General features: G+C 42.0%; 1 protein-coding gene across 3 annotated transcripts in view; it reads left to right on the forward strand.

The window, feature by feature from the left end:
* Positions 1–22,721, forward strand: part of LOC116037304 (SPRY domain-containing SOCS box protein 4-like) — a 97,587-nt gene that overhangs the window by 18,672 nt on the left and 56,194 nt on the right. Inside the window, exon 1 of one of the 3 annotated variants that reach the window (XM_031281160.2) lies at positions 6,581–6,792. The exons of the other annotated variants lie outside the window; for them this stretch is intronic. The gene's annotated coding sequence lies outside the window, so the exon portion shown is untranslated. Of the gene's footprint in view, positions 1–6,580; positions 6,793–22,721 lie in introns of those variants that run through there. 3 annotated transcript variants of the gene reach the window in all.

A 22,721-nucleotide genomic window follows, 5' to 3' on the forward strand; every position in this document is an offset into this window, starting at 1 on the left:
TTATATATCATCAGCTTTCAAGATGATGTGGCAAACTTGTTAGCAAACAGTTAACAACAGTTGATACCTGATGTATGTAATGGTAATCAGGTTTAGCATGTTCCTGGAGTTATCGTATGTTTAGGCCTGAATCATGGCCAAATGCACAATACAGAAAACTTCGAAATGTAGCATATGAAATACCTTATCATGTAATGACAAACCTATTTGACCATTGACTTTTGTAATGTATTGGGTTGCTTTTTAGATGGAAACGTTTAATGATATTGGACACTCATTTTAGTTGATCTAACCAGCACGTTTACCTCCTCATCCTCACTCCTTCCGTTTGCTAAAGAAGAGAACTCTCTCTCCATGCCATCTCTTTGTTTGCTTGAGGGACCGAACATACAATTTCCTTGACTGCTGTTTTGTTGTGGTAAAAAAAAAAAATGGTACCAGCATCGGTTCTAAAGAATTGTCTTCCTCCTGTATTATTAGCTGCGATTTTGTCTTTGTTTTGGATTTCACCACCAGTATTATTTCCAGCATCATCTCATCTTAGAGGAAAGACCTCCAGCGTGTGCACCCAGCTATGCTTTCGACAGCTTTTAAGCACATACACCAAACTCAATTTGATAATAAGTGCACAGGAGCTCTCAGAGAACACTTAGAACAGAAGCACCATGTCATCTCAGTCAGCGCTTTACTACCGGATACTGTGTGTGTGCAAGAGACAGAGGGAAAGAGAAAGTGAGAGGAGAGGAGAAAAATACACTTCCACTTGTGGGGGATAACAAGAGATAATGCGAACTCAGTGAGGCAAATGTGTGTGAACGAGCAGAAGAATGAGTTAGAGAATATTTGAATGTGAGAGATAGATAAAAACATATTGCAATAGATGGAAAGGGCATGACATGACAGGGAGAGCATCCCCCACCTTTTAATTTATTCATTCAATCCTTTTTGTTTTTCATTAAGCGAGGATCTGGGTCAGACACTGGAGTGTGTGTGTGTGTGTGTGTGTGTGTGTGTGTGTGTGTGTGTGTGTGTGTGTGTGTGTGTGTGTGTGTGTGTGTGTGTGTGTGTGTGTGTGAGAGAAGAAGAAAAAAAAAGATGAGGACAGATGTTTCAATGAAGACTGAAAGAGGCTGTTTGCAGATGAGTGGGCACATGCAGGATATAAGACAGGTACAGTGTTGTGAAGACAGACTGGCATTCAGAGAGACAGACGTGTGCGCCAGCTGTTTGTCATCTTCCTTTCCACGGCCCCTGTGGTCGGAAACCAACAGGTGTTTGTTCATTCAAATGACAAATGCAGACAATTTAACCCTGTTTCCACCAAAATGCGTGGGTAGTTTGAAATTATTTTTTTAACACGGGTAAACCTGTTAAAAATAGCCAATATACTGCTTCCCCATTGCCAGTAGTCTGTTATTTTTCTAGTGTGTCACTTTCGACATCACAAACGCACCGGTTAACTTTTCCTGCTACAGCTTTCCGATACAGTGCACAAAACTGCAAACTCTGCCTGTACGTTCACTGGATATCTTTGCTAATAAACTCTCCTCCGTTCAGAGCGTAAAGAGAGACAGAGAGACGGAGACAGCAAGAGTGCAGATTAGATTGAATGCAAAACCGATTTTACCTTGTCATAGTTGAATAATGACAGTTTAGTGGGTAACTAGGACATACATAGATCCTCAAAATCCCATTGACACCTCTTTCCTCTGCAAATCTCACAATTTAAAACTGCCTCTGAAAACGGGCAAATCTCAACGAGCTGCCTAGTTGACGTCAACTCGGCGGCTCCTCCTCATTTGGCTCTAGTCTCTATCTTTGTCACGCCCAAACATTTACATAGGCTACACCACTGACCTGAGATCAGGTAGTCTTCTGAATAGGTCGCGCAGATCTCAGAAATTGTATACATTGTTCATCTGCTATTTTACCACTAAATTCACCTCTGAGACTTTTTTATGCGAGAAATCAACTATGTAGAGGTCAAATATGTGCCGTTTTACGAAAATTTATGGCTAATTGCAAATTTTGTCCGACTGTGTGTCGGAGTTCAGCAGCCGGTGCTGCCTGTGTTGCTGCCTGACAGACCCCGGCCTGCTGTGAGGTAGATGGCGCTCCGTCACGGCTGGCAGCCCACGGCACTCCATACCCGCGCAAAGTCACCGTTTTTTGGGTTAATGGACTACCAAACGCCGCTGCCCTGACATAGCTCCAGGGCCTGCAGCTCCCCTCTTCCTGCTAAATGGCCGGTGTGTGTGAGTGTGAGAGCGGTCAGCGAGCTTGTTACGCCAGCAGTCTCTTACCGCAGGTTCCAGTTAATCTTATAATGTGTGTAATTATAATGTGTTGAGTTATTTAAACAAACGATCGGGGAAATAAACGCCTCTTGTACGCGAGTCTCATTGATAGAGCCTGCGGCTGGATGGAGCTCTATCAATGAGAGCTAGCTAGCCTCCTCTTAGAATTCCTCTGAAATTCACAAAAATGCATTCAGTTGAAATCGGACACCATTGTTAGCTTTATAAGACCTTGAGGTAGATGTTATATAAGTGGCGTGACGAAATTCAAACTGTAAATATACTCTAATTACGCCGAAAATGAAGCTAACTAGCCGTGATCTGTACACATAGGATTGAAGGGACAGTCGCAGCTAACGAAACCCCTAATGTTCACAAAAATTCATTAAATTGAAATCTGACACCATTGTTAGCTTTATAAGACCTTGGGGTAGATGTTATGTAAGTGGTGTGACAAAATTCAAACTGTAAATATAGCTACTCTAGTTATGCCGGCAGCTGGCAGCCAGCCAGCTCCGTGGAGCTCCACGGAGCTCCGCGAAGCCCCGAGTATTCCAGTAGTCCATTACCCAGGGAAACGGTGACTTTCACTGGGTATGGAGGTTGCCGCATTCTCGTCAGACTGTGTGGAGCTCCTAGCTAAAGTCCAACACGCCTTACCAAATTTGCAATTAGCCATCAATTTTCGTAAAACGGCCCATATTTGAGCTTTACATAGTTGATTTCTCGCTTAAAAAAGTCTCAGAAGTGAATTTAATAACGAAATAGCCCGACAAACAATGTATAACTTTGCAGTGTCTGAAATATGAGACCTGCTGTCTCGTCTCCAATGTGTTTCTATGTGGTTCGCTCAAACCAATCAGCGCGCAGCTCATCTAAATATTCATGAGCATACCATATTTGGAAGAAAGGCTTTTGTTCCAAATAGAGCCATATTCACAGGGTAGTTAAGGGCCTAATAAAATAGCATTCGGGCAATTTTCAGCCCAACCAATGTTACATACCCTATTAGGAGACCTTAAGGAACAGTGTAAAATACCCTATATAATCATTCAATCGCCCCTTTAAACAAACCAAAAGGCTGGCTCACACAGGACTTTTTGTCTTTATTTGTGGTTAGAGGATCAGTAGCCAATTCAAATGTAAAAAGTTAGTTTCAAATATAGTGAGGTAAAGCTCTAAATTGGTATGTTCTGTGTTTGTCAACTGTGCTGCTGATTTCCTTATTAGCTGGATCCACAAACTGGCCAAATCTGACAGACAGGAGTATCCTGTTCAGAAATAGTCCAATATCCCGCCGGTACCTGTAGAGTTTTTTTTTTATGTGGACGAGAACCTTGCCTGCGTCACATAATCGAAAATTCCTGCCGTAATGTATGTCTTTTACAGTGGAGAGTGGCCCCAGGGAAATATTTGGTCCATTCAAAGTGGGAAGGAGGAGAGGGAAAATGACAGGGAGATGGAGCGATGAGGAAAGCAGAAGAGATATGGAAACGATGGAGAAGATAAGAAGCTCATTATTCTGTTCCTATATTTGGCTCTCCATATCCTCCACTCTTACTCTCATGCGTACAGTGGAGACTTCCTCTGTGTAGGCCTACATCCTACTGAACGGGTCGCATGCACGCCCGTCTGTGTGTGCGCCTCCCCAGTACTTCTGTAGTTGTCATGGCAACATTAGATTGTCTGACATATGATGGTGATTTCAGTGAGGTTGATGTATAATGAGCCAAGGTCTTTTGTTTCCAGAAGATATTCATCAGTCTGACCTTTCCCCTCTCTGAAGCAGATAAGCTCTGTGAATGTATGCAACTCTTTCTGCTGCTGTAGTGAGTTTTACTCACTCCTCTTTGTTTGTAACGGCCCTCTTCTCATTGCAGCGAGGCCGGGCTTCATTTGACTTGCCAGCCTAAAACTGAAATGCATCCCTTGGTGCTTTTAGTGTTTGAATGTTTACTGACGCTCCCACCCACCGCTGCTAGTGTTGACTTTTTAGTTTTGCCTGTGGGAGAAGAGAGACGGCGATTTACACACGCACCATAATCCGATTAGTGGCCCTTATCCAGACTCCATATGTGTAACGAACGATTCCATTTCCATTTCCATTTACATGCATGTAGTGCAGACTGAATAATACTGACCACATTAAACACTCCACAGCAGAGTATGTGCTGGGTTACACTTGGTGCGGTTAAAAAGTAGGGATGCACCGAATCCAGATTTTTGGGGTTCGGCCGAATACTGAATCCACTGGTTAAGATTCTGCCTAATCCGAAACCGAACACCGAATCCTACTCCTATCCTCAGTCCATTAACACAGTAAACACATTAATGTCCACAGCCTCTAAAATAGTTAAATGTAACAACTTAATGTTGAATTCACACACTCTTTTTCACATTGTAGGAAAGCACATCGCTATCGCCAGATGAGTGACAATTTTGTTTGGCAAATTTTTGCTAACCAGTGTATGATGAAGGCATGTTGGGTGGGTGAAATTAGAAAGCTAATGTTAGCTAACGAGCAGCAGGTGGCCGTTCGGTCGCTCCGCTCCTACTGTAGGGAGAATCTATTGCCGAGAGAACAGCTGACAGCCCGGGAGAGGCACTGTCTGGTTAACACAAGTTTTTAGTTGTGACTGTCCTTCCTTTGCCGTACCTGAAGTTGCTGCATTTTGGCTGCTGTCTGTGGATTCCTTCATGCACAACTCGTATTTTTTCAGATGTTTCATACGCAAATGTTTAACAGCGGCGATGTTGTGTATTGTTTAGGGTCCTTGCCAACACATGTAGCTCGACTTGAATCACCTTCTTTTGACTGAAAGTACTGCCAAACAACACTTTTTCTGCTCACGAGTTCCATTTTCACTTTCTCATAGCATTGAACGGTCCACCTACGTAAACACCTTCCCGTAATCAATTGATCCCTCCTCTTGTTCCTACCTTCCGTGTACACTACTGTCCGTCCGTCTTTGTGAACAACTGCCAAGTTTTTTGTTTGCTGGAAAGCGGCTTAAAGGGGTGAGATACATATTAAAAAGACTGGTTAAAATTAGGGCTGCACAATATGAGGAAAATATGCGATATGTGATAACTTTGCTGAATATTGTGATCATGATATGACATGCGATACATAAACAGATACTAAAGTGTGGGTCTATTCAGTTCGGCTGCTTTCAGTATTCTGCTAAAATACAACAAATGCTTGTTGAATTTAAAACAAATGAAACCAACATTGTTTTATTGACCAAATTGACATTTTGAATTGAATTTAAAAGGCACCACTAAAAAAAGAATGAGATACATTTTAAAGTGCAGTTTTTCTATTTTCTTTTAACTAACACAAAAATCTCGAGTGTCTTTAGCGATATGTCGCAGCCTTTCACGATGTGTTTATTGCGCCAGTTGATATTGCAATGACGATAAAAAAACGATATATTGTGCAGATTAAAATCAAAAACATTATTAAAGTTATCCTGAGTTTTAGTCCCATGTATCAGTCAAGCTCCCAAAAACACTTGGTCCTACATCTCCCATGGTGCAACTAAATAGCATCTTTCATCTTTGGAACTCCTTGCCCACGTTTGTAATACGATTCCGATACCGATTATTAGTAGTTGTAAAACTATTTGGAACCGATATGCATATTTACAGTGAAAATGAAAATCTTTATGTCAAAATTAAGATTTTGGGATGTTACAAACTCCAACACAAAAGTTTGTTTAAATGCTTTAAGCAATTATTTAATGAATTAGAAACTTTCAACATAATCCACAGTAAGAGATAGTCAGATAGTGTTGTGGGCAGGACATTTAGTCAGACTCAGTGGTGAGTGAAACCGAAGCAGAGGGACAGACACAGCGCTGTAGCGGAGCCAAAGTATAGAGTGTGGTCTAGACCTACTCTATCTGTAAAGTGTCTCGAGATAACTCTTGTTATGAGTTGATACTAATTAACGATAAACTAACTAAATTGAATTGAAAAATTAGCACATATTTTAATTAATTAACTTTATCGGTTATCAGGCAAATAAAACGCCGATACAGATAATCTGCGAACTGCCAAAAAACGGCCCGGGCCGATAATCGGTCCATCCCTAATCAGGTCACAAAAAAACATTAACAAGTTCATGGTCGACGGGAAGACAACACAGGGGTTTATATCAGAGCAGTGGTTTGGATGCGAATGCAGAATAAGTGAGAGTAGGACAGACGAGGAAGAGTGTTGGAGAGGTCAGGACAGCGGAGGGCTGCTAATCCCAAAGTAAAGTAGATTACTGTAGCGGCTTGGTGCTCCGTCCCAGCCTGTCTGGAGGAAATGGAGCTGCCATAAACTGCTAAATTGCTGCGGGCTGAGAAACTGCTGGCTGTGCTGCTGTGTTGACCAGAATGCTCGATATCACTCAGCTCCACTCTGAAGTCCTCGACTCTTCTTCAACCCATCTGTCATCTCCTACGTGTCACTTTACCTGCTCTGCAGAGACCTGCTGTCGTACAAGGTCTGTCTGTGTTACTCTAGTCTATACTGTCTGTGTGTGTGTGTGTGTTGTTGCAAAGAGCCCTTGCAGTATTGAACAACTTGTGTTTATGTGGGTTAATGTCTTGCTAGTCTTGTCCTTTTCTGAGTGAAACTATTGAGTTTGGTTTTTTTAAGATTTTTTTTTGGGCTTTTCCGCCTTTATTTAATAGGACAGCTAGGTGAGAAAGGGGAGAGAGAGAGGGGGAAGACATGCAGGAAATTGTCACAAGTCGGATTCGAACCCTGGACCTCTGCGTCGAGGCATAAACTTCTCAGTATATGTGCGCCTGCTCTACCCAATGAGCCATCCCGGCCACAAACTATTGAGATTTTAAACATTTCCCTGAATGACTTCCTTTTTTTGTCATGCCCAGATCGACTAACTTTCATTTTTGACAAACACATTTTCTTTCTTATGTCTCTCCTTTTGCTTTTGCAAAATATGTCTACATGCAATATCCATACACGCAGTGGACAAACTGTGCTTGGAGCTAATCACAATTTTCGCATGAAGTGTAACAATACCGCGTGTGTCTCTCTTTATATGTCAGTTTTCATTACAAAGTTACAATACAACACAAGGGTTTGGTGCTAAATGGGCTTACGTTTTTAGCAAAAATGAATATACTTCAAATAACTTGTTTTGCAAAAATAGCATGAGAGGTAAAAAAAAGCATAATATAGTAAACCTAAAGACTAAATTGTAAATCTCAGATCAAACGTGGATTAAACATGTGTTGTCACACTTAATTGTTCATGTAGGATACACATTTTCTGAATCTTAAAGGGACCCTATGGCGTTTTTGACCACTAGCAACCCTAAAATATATTCAAAGGATCAGCATTCGCAAATGTTAGGCCTCAATGATACATTTGTTTGGGTGAGAAACAGTACATGTAACACAGAAACTTTGTCCGCAGGGTAATTTTTATCCTCGTAAAAGTATGAATAGTCATTTGTTCAAAAAAAGCTTGTCATTTTTCTCTGCTGTAAAAAAAAAGTTTTTTTAAGAGCCCCTATTATACTCCGTTTTCAGCATCATATTTGTACTATTGGTGTCTACTAGAATAGGTTTACATGCTTTGATGTTCGAAAAACATATTATGTTTCTCATACTGCCCATTGCTGCCCATCGCCTTCCCAAAAAGCCCAGTCTGCTCTGATTGGTCAGCTGGTCCACTCTGTTGTGATTGGTCAACCAAATTTAAACAACCCACTGGACGGGTTGTGCTTGCTCTGGCATCACCAATGGGCTAAAATGGGCTGGCTTTTCTCAGTGACATCACTAATTGAGGAATTTCAAACAGGAATGTGGGCGAAGATATCAGGCAGTTGAGAAAAAGTGCTGTCTGTGGGACAGAAAGCTCCATTGGGAATGAAGTGTTTTTTAGTACTTTATATTGTACATCTTGTACATTAACACACTAAAAGATGGGGAAAATCCAAAAAAGCATAATAGGGGCTCTTTAAATCAACCTTAAATGGCTTTCACATTTGTTTGTTGAATGTCCAAATTACTGTTTTCGTTTGTGATCTTCACTTGACAATCAAAATGCTGTGCTTATTTGAGTAGCGCGTGGCCATGAACAATAGTTAGCAGCCTATGGCAGACGAAAGATGTTACAGGTGTTCCGGCTTTGAATTATAGGTACAAACAAGGTTTCATTATAACATAGTTACACCTCTGTTTCGCCAACACATAAACACGCACGAAATGTTGACTCAGCGAGGATATCAGCGGCACTGTCATCACCCGATATGACAACACAACAGTGCATGTCACCCCGTGTGACAAGGCTTATAGCAGCACAGCATGACGTGCGGAAAATGGTTATGAAACTCGGGGTTGATGGGAACTTTAAACGCTGCTGTAAAAGACCTACTGCAACACAGTGTCTGAAAGCACAATACCGCAAAGATGAAGGGAAAGGCAGTGAGGAAACTAAACTTGTGTAAGGACAGGAGTCAGTGTGTGTCTATATATATATTTGTACATTTACTGAGTGCAATCATGACAACTCAGTATCTGTGTTGGTTTATTGATGACTAACAACCCTGTAATCCAAGTATTTGACCTTTCACTTTTGTGCAGACGTGAATAAAGACGTGTCCATGTGGACTGATCGCTGGATAAGGTGCACTGTGAACAGGAGTTCTGCAGGATTTCAGTCCTTAACATCATTTAAAAAAAATTCAAAGTACTTGCTGAACCCATGAACAATTGTGGCAATAGTGCTCAGGTGACTGAATGAATGAGTTATGATCCTAGTGGCCTAGGCTACATGTACTCTACTACGTTTTGGTTTAAAAAAGAATATCTTTTGCTGCGTTTATGCCTCATGCAAGGTTATTATCGTTTTGCATTTTTCATTAGTTTTTATTTTTATTTTGTTTTGACTTTTTATTTTCAAATTCAGTTTAGTTTTAATTATTTTTTGCAAGGTTATTATCGTTTTGCATTTTTCATTAGTTTTTATTTTTATTTCGTTTTGACTTTTTGTTTTCAAATTCAGTTTAGTTTTAATTATTTTTTAAAGTGGGTTTGCTAGTTTAGTTTATTTTTTATTTTTTGAAAATGCTTAGTTTAGTTTGTATTAGTTTTAGTGTTATTTTTAGTCTTTTTTTGTAATATGGGTTATTTGTCAGGCGCAAGATTCAAAAAGGTCAGAAAAAGTATTGTGTAATAATAACTCAACAAAAACATTATACAATTTCAGAAATATGTACTCACAATGTATTCAACAATAACACCAGTACATACAATGTACATATGATGAGCACAAAAATGTAAGTGCAAAATGTGTAAGTGACGTGTGTCAGGAAAAAACCTAAATAGCCAACAGACTAAAGAAGACATACATGAACAGGTGTTTTGAACTTTGGTTCGAGTAAAGTGGCAAACTTTTTGAAGTCAATCGACTCACACAGTTGTGTAGACATCCCAGTATCACTACACATATTAACCCACGCTTCCTCCCGCTTTTGGTGTTCCTGGGTATTTATTAACCAGCAGCTATCGGGTCGCCGGTGAAAGCAGTGTGAAAGTGAAAGTGTTCTCTGTCCTGCGGATGTCTCTGTCATGCTGCCTGGCCCTGTATCCATACATCCACGCCCTGTACCGGAGTTAGCTTCTGTTTCGGGGAAAGGGAGCTTTGCTTTCTCCTTTTACCTTGTTAAGGTAAGCTAGGTTAGCCTCCGTCTCAAATGTACTTTCAAATTCGTGGGATTTTTCCCTGTAATAAATTGTCCACATATTTTACCACCTTCCACTGCAAGGCACTTGCTTTTATCTGACACAGTCATAATCAAATAGGTCTCTGCCGCTTTCTTCTGACTTTCGGTGTCGCCATGATGCCAGGCGAGGGGCAACGACTATGTTGTGTTCAATTTGACATGGAATATCGGAATTTCTGGGTTCCCAATCGAAAACTATATATGTCTACGGCATAGACTGTATAAAACAGGTCTATGGTCGGAAATGTCAACTCTGAAAGATATAACGTTATTTGCTCTGTGAAAGACATTGACAAAGACAAAAACTAAGGACATTTACTCAATAATTTTATTTTATTTTAGTTAGTTTTGCAAACAGACATTACAGTTTTAGTTAGTTATCGTTTTTTTGTAATGCCTCGTTTTTATTTTTATTTCAGTTTCCGACAATGTTTTTTCCCTCCTAGTTTTCGTTATTTTGTTTGTTTTCATTAACGATTATAACCTTGGCCTCGTGTTCACACTACTCCAGCATTTCAGAGCCCCATAAAACGGAGACATTTGGAAACACTGCTGCCCCCGTTTTGGTTTGAAAACTCCGTGGTTGCTTGTAGTCTAGGCAGGTATAAATAGAACTTTGGAGACAATGATATACGTCAGTCAGTCTTATCGGTTAGATAGGCTTACATACCTTTCAGTAAGAGTTTCACCTTGTCATCGGACCAAGCAAATACATCGCTGCTCTTACTTTTCACTATTGTTTCACCATCTTTTCCAAAGTATTTTCTGTATTTTCAGCTTTATACATCCATGATATTGAGTACGAAGTAACGTCGGACAATCTGCTTTCTGTTTACACTGGCACGTGCATGCCTAGTGTGTGTGAATGGTCATTTGATATTCGTTGTCAGACGTGTTAATATGGACGAAAATTAGATCTGCTTCCGGAGCTAAAACTCTTTTGTGTGTGTGTTTTTGTCTCAATACGTTGCTTAAAAATGAAAACATAGTAGAATCCAGGAGTCGGGTTCGGATTCGGCCGAATATTGGGGTTTTTGACGGGGTTCGGTTTCTGCCGAACCGTAGAATTTTTTTCTACTGAACCGAACCCTACACTTGCACTGCACGCGCTACGCTGGACGACGTAATGTAGGTGGACCGTTCAATGCAGTAGGCTGTGAGAAAGTGAAAATGGAACTCGCAAGCAGAAAAAGCGCCACCCGGCAGTACCCCCTGCCAAAAGAAGGCAAGGCGACCCAAGCCGAGCCACACGCTCAACCCGCAATGCCAACCTGTCCCGCAGCGGCAAGGAACCCAAACAACACACAACATCGCCGCTGCCAAAACACCTGCGCATGAAACATCCAAAAGAATACGAGCCACGCATGAAGGAATCCACAGACAGCAACCAAAACGCAGCAACCCCAGGTACGGCAAAGGAAGGACAGCCACAGCTAAAAACTTGTGTTAACCAGACAGTGCCTCTCCCGGGCTGTCAGCTGTTCTCTCTGCAAATGATTCTCCCTACAGTGGGAGCGGAGCGACCGAACGGCCGGCTGCTGCTCGTTAGCTAACGTTAGCTTTCTAATTTCACCCACCCAACATTGCCTTTATCATACACTGGTTAGCGAAAATTTGCCAAACAAAATTATCACTCAACTGGTGATACTGTTGTGCTTTCCTACGATGTGAAAAGAGCGTGTGAATTCAACATTAAGTTGTTACATTTAACTATTTTAGAGGCTGTGGCCGTTGTTTACTTCATTAATGTGTTTACTGTGTTAATGGACTGAGGATGGGAGTAGGATTCGGTATTCGGATTCGGCAGAATCTTAACCAGTGGATTCGGTGTTCGGCAGAACTCCAAAAATCTGGATTCGGTGCATCTCTAGTGTAGATGTAGCCTCAGTGTTGATTTTTATTTTCCATAACATGTGTGTGGTCACAGTTTGTTCCTATCTTGCACGGCAATATTTAACGACGCTTGACAAGAGATAAAAGTAAATCTGTTAAGCCATTTCAGTGTGATAGTGAAGGATTCAAAGCCCTCTGCTTATCTGTCCAGCAGCGTGTCAACACGTGTGTGTGTGTGTGTGTGTGTGTGTGTGTGTGTGTGTGTGTGTGTGTGTGTGTGTGTGTGTAGTAGAGATAATACACCTACATCTTACGATTATCTCTGTCTCTGTCTGATTTTGTCTGTCTGCCTGACTCTGACCAGCTTTCCTGTTTTGAAATCACGACTCAGATTTCAAATCAATGGTGGATACAGTAGAAAAATGCCATATCCATGTGCAATTGTTATAGTTACCATGTGGGCTGATGTATGAGGTGCAGACACAATGACTAGCAGATGTGTCTGCACTTGGCTGCTGTGAGGAGACAACGCTGGACGCGTGACTGTGTGGTTTGTGAGATCTCATTTCCTGTAGCATCTTCAGAGTTTTGGGACCTTGAGGTGAAATGAAAGATGAGTAGATTTCACACAGTATGAATTGTTCATGTCATTTTCATACATGTGAATCATGTCCATAATAAAATGTAGTCTGTGGCACGAGCCACAAAAAAACATTAAGTCTGTAAAAACAGCATATCTAGTAGAGAAAGCAGTGTGCTAGACACAATTTGATGTTGGGGACACATTGTTTTTTTTCCATCCCTGTGGAAAGCTACTATGTATTGCCTTATGGCAGTAATGTTCTTATTAGGGTTGCACAACTTTTTTGATCGTTATCACAATATCAACTTGCTTAATAAACACATTGCTAAAGGCTGCCACATTTTTGTGTTAGTTGAAAGAAAATATCAGTAGAAAACATTCAACAACAGTCATTCTGTTTGTAGTGGTCCCTTTTATATTCAAATCAGTGTTCAATTTGTTCAATAAAAGAATGTTAGAAAAGATTTCCTTTTATTTGTATTAAATTCAACAACCAATTTGTTGTATTTGAGCAGAATACTGAGAGCAACAGAACTGAGTACACTTTAATATCTGTTTATTTATCACAAATATCGTTATCGTGATATTCAACAATGTTATTGCATATCGCATAATCGCCTCATATCGTTCAGCCCTAGTTCTTATTGTTGCAGCCTGAGCAGAAGCTAAATTTACAATTTCATTTCATTTAGACATACTTCTTTCAGGTTGGCCAGTAAAAGAGATTTACCAATACTACTTTACTACCACTGATACAGACACTAAGTCTTTTTACTAAACTTTTCAGCTGTGCAGTATGTGACCCATTTCTTTTGCCAAACAGCACAAACGTTCTCATTAGCTGGGGAGTCTTTAAGCTAGTGTGTTTTAGCACTAGTACCTAAATGGCAGTGTCAGCGCTGATGTGTCTGTAGCTGTAATGTAATCAGCGCTTTAGAGTGACGATCTTAAATCTGTTGAGATTCTCTGCACATGTTGCCCAGCCCTTGTCTAATTGAAGGATTTGGCCTTTATAAGACATTTAATCGACAAATGGTGCATCGATGTAATGAGAGTCTGCAATCAGTTTGAATTTGTGGGCTTTTCTCACTCTCTGGGTTGGAGACGGCCACCTATCACAAGCCGATCTGTGTGTGTGTGTGTGTGTGTGTGTGTGTGTGTGTGTGTGTGTGTGTGTGTGTGTGTTAATGATTTACGGTCTCTGTGGGACTCTGAGAGGAGGACTCGGCACGTGGCAGCGAGGGGTCAGCAGTGACAGACGCAGACCAGCAGATGTTAGAGAAAAGGGAGGGGTGGGCGGAGAAGGGAGGGGCGCATAGGGGGGAGACGAGAGGAAGAAGATTGGCAGTGGAAAAAAAAGTGGGAGGAGTGGAGAGGGAGGTGCTGGATTGATGGATGGATGGGCAGAGATAGAGGAGATGTGGCGCACAGAAAGAGGGAGGTGAGGGTAGAGATGAAGGGCTGGAGGAAGAGGAAGAGGGGAGGGGGTTGAGAAAGAAACCATCAGGCAGCTGTAAAAGAGCAAAGGAGGGACATTAATCCAGCTGAAATCAAATTGAAACATCAGTTTTTTTTTGCATGTTTTTTTAAAATGCTGACTGTAAACAAGAAAACGCAGACACATGATCGTCATGTGATCTCAGGCCTCTTATTGTCACGTGAAGTGTTTTTGAAAACTGACTTGCTGACAGGCTCTGTTATTCAGACTTTTAAATAGCAAACACTCCTTCAGACATAGTTTGGTGGAGATTTGGTATAATTGACTGGCTTTATGAAGGTGGAGTCTGCCATTCTGGGAAAAGATTGTTGATATTTCAATCTGGAGAGACTTTGTTGACAGGTTAGAATAAGGTTATTCATTGCATGATGCACAAGGTTGAATTGCAATTAGACTCCATCGCTATGTATATTTTATATTAGGGGTAGAGAAGCCATGAGAAGGCAGGAATGTCCCCCTGATGGAGTATAGACACTGGTGGTGGTAAAGGAAGCCTGAAGATCTGGATAGATGTTATGGGAGGGGGCTTCTGGTGGAGGACCCATGGGTGCTGGAAATGATGATGACTGGAGGTGAACGCATAGACAGTAAATAAACTGGACCAACAGATCCCGTTGCTCTGGACAGAGACCAGTGAAGGATATTAGAAGCACTTTTCCAGTGATGTCTGAGCGTTACTGCGCAGCCTCCAACTGAGCTCGAAGACGTAGATGTGACGTGAGCAACCTGTCGGAAAGTTGTAAGTCTTCTAGCTGTGCCAAGAGAAATCTCAATCATTCCCAATCTTGCAGAGACGGAGAGCGTAGGTATATGTAAGGAGATAACATAGGCACAGCTTAAATATTGCTAACTAAAATGCTAGTTAACATTAGTAATTCAACTTAAACAGCGAATGTAAGTCGAAACTGCCTGCGAGCTTCTCCTGTACTATACAGTAATTCCTCTACTATGCGACAGTGAGTCGCGTGGTTATGACACAATCGTTAGCCTATTTTTACAAAAACATTTTCAAAGACGCTACAGAGCCATAACGTGAGATACAAGGTAATGGAGCCTCTTATACATTGTCGTGTTTCTTTAGAACTAAACAATGGACAAATAGAGTCTTTAAACGCTTCAGATGTAAAGTTATTCGCTGTCAAATTGGCGCCAAAATGAATGGCAGTCAATGGGATGCTAACGGGAGGTGATGGCTTGGTAGCATCAAAATGGCGCCATAGGAGCTACGCGTTCCGGGGAGAGGCTTACCCCCTTGGGTGAATGGGGTGAAGGAGGGTTGCTCAATTTGCCTGAAATGACAACGGACAGCGGCAGAGAGGAGAACAGATTTAAAGCGGGGATGCAATGATGTGATTGGCTCATGGAAATCTTGGCAAATTCTGGTTGGTTTGACTGAAGAATGAACGCCCAGAATCAACTGATCAGATTAGGAAAGAGAGAAAGGAGAATGAAAGCATGGAAGTCTTCCTGAATGAACTTACGCTGAGCTTCATTTGAACCAAACACCCAAACAAATACACCCTCTCCCGTCAGCACTCCTGTTTTTGTACCGTCTCTCTCGCTCCCACTGCCTTTCTCTTTATACATCTACGGCTTTTCCCCGGTCCTGTGCACGAGCACCAACGCAGCTGTTGCTGTTTTGCTGAAATGTTGTGGTGCTCAGTCCAAGCCTCTTTTGTTTCCCACTTGTGAACCTGCTGGAGATATTCGCTGAAATGGACAAAACGTGTATTGGATTAGAATCACATAATCCACTTTTAAGTGTTTTACAAAAGATAAATAGGAGTGTGAACTGCAAACTGTAACAGTGTTTCCTATAGAATTTTGTTCAGCAGCGGCGGGGGGTGGTGAACGTCAAAAAGTATGGGCTTATCTACTAATGTTAGCTACCGACCGTTAACCTTGAAACCATCCAGCAAATAGATGGTACCGTACTGATTTAACGTCACCGCATGCATGTTGGTAAAACTACACTAACCTGGAAAACGGTTTTTAAACAGTAACGTTAATACAGCGTGTCGGAGGAATACAGCGTCTCCTGCAGCAGGGAGTCAAAAGCAGAGGGACCGTCACTTCACTAACGTTAGCTTCTTGTCTCATCTGGGGTCTGATAAACAGTAAATTCATCAAATTCAGCATCCACAATGCTATTTTCCAAGAAACTGTAGCTGTCATATTTCACGGGACCCGCGTGAGTGGGGATTTCATGTCGCGGCTTTCGTCGCTGTTTGTCACTTTGCCTAAGATTGAGTGACAAGTAATACTCGCCCTGTTGTTTATTTGGTTGCCGTGACTTTGCGAGTGATGACGTCCTGTCACTGTTCCAGTTGCTCACCCTAAAGGCCTGGACATACAGAGTCGATAATCGGCCGTTGGATAGTCTGGCGAGGTCAGTGACTCGAGTCTGTTCGGTGTGTTCCGTGCCGGCGTCTGTCCGAGGGGCCGTCGGCCTTCATTTTGGCCGATTTGATATGTATAATCGGCGGGGCGGGCACTGCCGGCAGTCACACTCAAATGACCCATTTGATTGGTGGAGTTCTAACCCGGAAACGGGGAGCGGAATGAGCGTGACTTGAGTCTCTCAAAATCTGACGAAAATCTTTTAAACTGAACTTTGTCGATCTGAAATGAAGACAGATTCAGCAACTGCACGGCCTATTTCTCGCTTAAAATGTTTTCAGAACCACGTTTCGGTGAACTATTTTAGTACAATATGAGATCGTATTCTGAAGAAGCCGCCATGACAGTCTGTCTTTGAATTTCCGGAGAAACAAGACCCACGTGACGCGTTCATCCAATCAGCTGCCGGTTTTCATTTTTGAGCGACAATACAGATTTGTGCCACCTGCTGTTATGGAGACGTATTACATCTCGTCGCTATGGTGTTTTCCAAGGCACTTTTTTGACCAATTTGGGGAGACTGATCAGTCCAACTGCCTTTTCTGCCGACGTTTAGCCATCGGCTCTGTGTGTCTGGGCCTTAAGGGGAGAGAGAGCGGATGACTGTTCGCTTGAGTTCAGTAGAGCACACGGCTCTGCAGAGTCGTGTAATTATGACTTTATGACTTTTCATAAACAGCTGAAGGAGCAGTGGTGCGCGGTGTACATAACCCTGTTGTGCGTCTGCCCTATTTCTGATACCGTGGCGGCAGAAATTTTACCGTGACTGTGTAATACAACAGTCTGGCGGCGCTAGTGCAAGCAAGGCTTTCAGACGTGTGTGCAGTAGTGAAGACATGGCCTTTATGAAGAGAGAATGGTGTATTGTACAGAGAGCAAGGGGCAGACATGATACCCAGTGACAGTGTAAGTGAAGAGCTAGAAAGAGAGCGAAAACTGCATTTGTGCTGTACAAAGTGAAGCTGTGACTCACCTAGAGAGCTTTCCTCTAATGAAACGAGACATGGAAAGGTTGTGTTTTAATGGAGGGAGAGAGGGGAAATGAAAGCAGCAGATCGCCGTCTGTCTGTCCCTCCTGCTGCCTCCATTAACCATCATTGATTGTGCAGCCAGGCTTAATTAATGCCTACCTGCTGTACTCAGATGGCCAGCATCTGTATTGATGTGTGTGTGAGGGGGGAAAGGAGTGGAGTGCCTGTGTGTTTCAGTCAGCCTTTCTTTGAGTGTGGTTGTTCTTGTCTTCTCATCTTATGAATGTCCTCACCGGCTGAGAAAGATGAGGACAACCCTCTGATATTAGGACATTGCTCCTTTTAAGGGGCTCTTATAGGGTGAAGACTGGGGTTTGGTGTAAATATTAGATTTAGTATTAGATTTGGGTTTGATATGGGCTAAATTAAGGTTAACATGTGTTTATGGTTAGGATTGAAATAGTCTCACATTGCCATCCCTATCTCTACAGCGCTATGGAGTAAGCTCTGGCTACACCACACATTCATTCTGGGATAGGAGAAAAAAACGCTCTGGGTTGTTTACATGTCTCTAAGCTCTGAACACAGCGACGGTGACTCTGCAAAATAGTCTCTGGGAGGAACTTGTTTTGATGGAAGATTTGCAAAACGCCACATACAATATTAAAGTGCTCATATTATGCTCATTTTCAGGTTCATAATTGTATTTAGAGGTTATCAGAATAGGCTTACATAGTTTAATCTTCAAAAAACACCATATTTTTGTTGTACTACACATTGCTGCAGCTCCTCTTTTCACCCTGCGGTCAAGCTAGCGCTGGGCGATATGGAGAAAATCAGGTATCACGATATTCTTGACCAAATACATCGATATCACTATTGCAACGATATTGTAGGGCTGACACTTGGTACTTTCACAAAATATTTTTTACAATGAGATTTTAGATAAATAATCATCAAACATGTGGTCAGCAGTTTCAACTGAAATTACAGAGATTTTTTTTCCAGCTATATACAGACTGTGTTTACATACATGCACGAAAATACTGTGATGTTAAAACAAATCTGCAATTGTTGTGATAAATCACTCAAAAACTGATTTTCTAAGAAAATTGAGTTAGTATGTGCTTGGTATTATCAATTCAGATGTTATTATATATCACGTTGTCTCGATATATGATTTCATCCCGATATGTTTCCATTGAATCACGATAAATTATCATATTGAATTATGGCCTAGCCCAAGGTCAAGCGTGCTGAAAAGTAAAAGTGGCCAGGCCAAAACTAAACTAGAGGGAACACCAGAGTTGTAGTTGCAAGATAAAAAGCTTTAACTCAACAATGAAAAGGGGGTGATAAAGAGTGATGCAGATTACGTACAATCTACTACAGGCTGGTTTTTCTTGTTACTAGGGCTGAACGATTAATTGCATTTGCGATAATATCGCGATATGTTAAAATGCGATTTCCTAATCGCAAAGGCTGCGATTTGGTCACATGACTCGCGAGAGCTAATCAGTCTGCACTCCGTAGAGAAAGCATCAACTTAGCACGCTAACGCTACGTCGTACCTTGAGCAGATTTCTGTCATTCAAACAACTCTGAGTTGTAGTTTAAAACTTTTACAGCCATTTTAATAAAATGAAGGGTTTTATTCAGGCTCGAGTCCATACATGCAGTTAATGGATACAGACACGCAGAACTCAAGGCTCGGTTAGCAATGATTAGCAATGATTAGCTCTGATTAGCGGTTAGCTCCGGTTAGCAGTTAGCTAGCTCTGTTATAAAGATATGAGTGGAGGAGCTGCCACTGAAAGGGGTAACAATCAGACTGATAAATGACGTTCGGGGAGCTTTCACAGCAGCGTGGCCGCGGTGTTTCAACGGTTTTATTAGTACAGTTAATCCCAAGGCAAGAACGCCAGCAACTAGCTAACGTAACGATAGCCTCTCTGAGCAAGTGCACACGGCAGCACGCAACTTCACGAGGGGGAGGGGCTGGAGGCAGCTCCTCTCTGTGCACTGTAAAAAAAAAAGTGTGTGTGTGTGTGTGTGTGTGTGTGTGTGTGTGTGTATATATATATATATATATATATATATATACTATATTTTTACTTATTTAACTGTCTAATGTGTAATTGTGTGTTGTTCATACTATAAAATGATTTATTGTTTGTCTTTCTTGAATAATACAGAAGACAAAGAGCTTAAAAAAATAATCGAATATCGAATCGCAATCGCAATATTTGGGAAAAAAATCGCAATTAGATTATTTTCAAAAATCGTTCAGCCCTACTTGTTACACTGGAAACTTTCCATGAAACCTTCACTAGGTGCAGAAAACATCAAAGCGATAACCATTTAAAGTGAAGAATTAGAAGAATTTTGCAGATTATTACTTCATGGTTGATGATGTTCGATTACAGTTAAGATTTAGGTGTAAAGGAGTAGTTCAACATTTTTATCTTTTTTAACTGAGAGTTAGATGAGAAGATCGATATCACACACATGTTTGTACGCTAAATATGAATCTACAGTCAGGTGATGATTAGCCTTTCAAAGCTTAAAGACTGGAAACAAGGAACAGCTTAAAGTGTCAAAAGAACATGTTGTGGTTTTACGACGGGTTATGGGAGGGACTATTTCTTGGCCGGGTGCAGTGACTTCCTTGAGTCTCCGATGTGCCTAGCAACCTTACGGTGACGACAAGACTGGCCAAGAAATAGTCCAGCACATACAGTAACCTCCAATGAAAACACAAATGGTAAATGATCTTCTTACCTAACTCAATATAATGACATGATATGCATTGTACTATCCAACTATTCCTTTACATTGTAAGCAGTTTTAGATGAGAATAGATAATTAGGGTCCTCACAAATACAAAAATATAAATGTTTGAGTGTATTTAAGTCCATGTGTGAAAACAACAGCTGATTGTTTAATCACAAAATCCACCCGTGTGTCCTTCATTATCCATCTTTCTCTATTACCTCGTCCAAACTGGCCGTTCTCCTGTCGTTTTCTCTCGGCCATCTGTACACCGTAATCCTACCATCTACTGTTTCTTTTTTTTCACACTCCTCCCCTTTTCCCTCCCTCTAACTGTCCTCACCCTTCACCCCGAGGCTGCACATTTAAGACCCCTGTTCATCCCACTGCCTTTCTTCTGTACTGCTCTTCTCCCCTTCCATCCATCCCTCCTTCCATCTATCTATCCCTTCCTCTCTGTCGATCCTTCTCCCTTGGGCCATGTGGACAGTTGGATGGCTTTGTGTTTGACACGTGTGTTGGCAGGAGGCAGCGTGCGCTCGCACACACACACACACACACACACACACACACACACACACACACACACATACACACACACAAATGCACATGCACACACACTTCCAGTTTCTGTTGTCATTAAGCTGCTCAGCTGTGAGCCCCCTAGCCTAATTCTGTGTGTGTGGGTTGAGGACAGGGCCCCCATTGTCCTCCAGATTAACTCACACACACACACACACACACACACACACACACACAAAAACTCTCCCCAGACCCCATGGGGTCCCTTAAGTGTGAATGTGCCCTGAGGCAGAAAATCAGGGGGCAATTTACGGCAGGGTCCAGCAGAGAAGATGGGGGATGTACCGCAGTCTCAATCCTCCGTTTGAAGCTTTAATGTCAAACTGTATCTCTCTGTTCAGCCCTGGCATTAACATCAGTCCAAGTGGATAGCTCTAAGTACTGGTGTGACTGCACCCAAGACGCATTGATGACGCATTGAGATCCAATCGCTCAGACCACATTCGGAGCTGGTCTGGACCACATATGGCCACATTCTTTTAGCAGTGTGTACGCCAGTGTATCCTAGGCCACAATGAAGGACCACTTCTGAACTGACATACTCCATAACTACAAAAAGGTATTTCTCATGTCACAGAAACCACTGAGAGTGAATCGTGCGTTTCGGATGGTATTATCATACTGTCAGTGATGTGTCGTTATTTTTGTTACGGTGCTCTGCCCAGACCTGGCCCCCGGCAGCCTGAAGCTCTCGGCAGCACAGAGGCCGCCGGAAACCACCGGTAGACAATCACCTTATTATTACGTTCATAAAATGTATCCGAAAATCTGAACATGTCACACACATACCGCTGACGGGTGGAGAAAAGTACGCCCTTCAGCACACAGACAAAGACTGTAGGCAGCACTTTTTCATTTCATTTGTCATTTTATGTTTCTGTAATAGGCTAAATAATGCATGCTTTATGTGAGAGTAACAACTGAAATTTAGACACACACAACAATAACACATAAACACAAACATTTTTTTTTTAAGGGAAATATGTTGGCTATCTGTATGCAAACTGAATGATGTAACTGTGTTTATTTGCAAATAGAGCAGGGAAGTGAGATCTGACGGGGTCACTTAAAGGAGAATTCCGGACGATTTTTACCTGAATCTTGATCGCTATATATCTCCGAGAACTGTCGATAGGAAAAAAAACGACCAAAACCGGTGCTAGCAAACTGGAGTTGCTGCAGCTACGTCCAGAGCTTCCAGTTAGCTAAAATGCCAGTTGTCAGGGCATCTTATAAAGACTGCCTTTGTGCCTCTTAACAGACACAAATGCAATTAAAATGTCTGTGCAACATGAACAGAGCCCTTACGTGACAGCAAGATGCGTTTTCAACTCAAACATTGTGAAGAAACCGTTTAAATTCAAAGTTTGTACTGTCACCTACCGGCGTTGGTGAGTTAGCCGGGCTAACAGGCCCGACCGGCATCCTCGCTTCTGCTTTCTCTCCCGTCGCCGCCTTCGTCGCCTGCTGCTGCCGACAACAATCCACGGAGCACCGGTGGTCTGGCTATGTCCTCCAGAGGACAGGTCATGCCTTCGCGAAGAAAACTTGACGTTTATTTCCCCTTCAAAAATAGCACCTTCAATGAGCACTGTAGTGGTTATGACCATATCAGTGACTATGTAACTACATGGAAACGGTCCAAATGATGCATGTGGCTTGCACAGTAATAGCGTTACTGAAGGCTAGCTGTGTTCTCGCGCTGAAGTCCCGTTGGAATTCAGTTGTTGCAGTAAATGGTAAACAAACAAACGTGAACCATTTCTTTTCCACAGTAGATCAACACACGTTATTCTTACTGCAAGCTTCTTCCCTTGTGAACACCTCCGATCTTCACTCTTCACACGCTACGCTCCGATCTGCACACTACTGTTTACCGACGGGAGAGAAAGCAGAAGCGAAGATGCCTGTCGGGCCTGGCTAGCAGGCCGAGCTAGCTACCGGCAGGATCGAGACAGGTGACAGTATAAACTTTGAATTTAAACGGTTTCTTCACAATGTCTGAGTTGAAAGCGCATCTTGTTGTCACGTAAGG

The sequence above is a fragment of the Sander lucioperca genome, chromosome 9, assembly GCF_008315115.2.
Source record: "Sander lucioperca isolate FBNREF2018 chromosome 9, SLUC_FBN_1.2, whole genome shotgun sequence".
Taxonomy (NCBI): Eukaryota; Metazoa; Chordata; class Actinopteri; order Perciformes; family Percidae; genus Sander; species Sander lucioperca.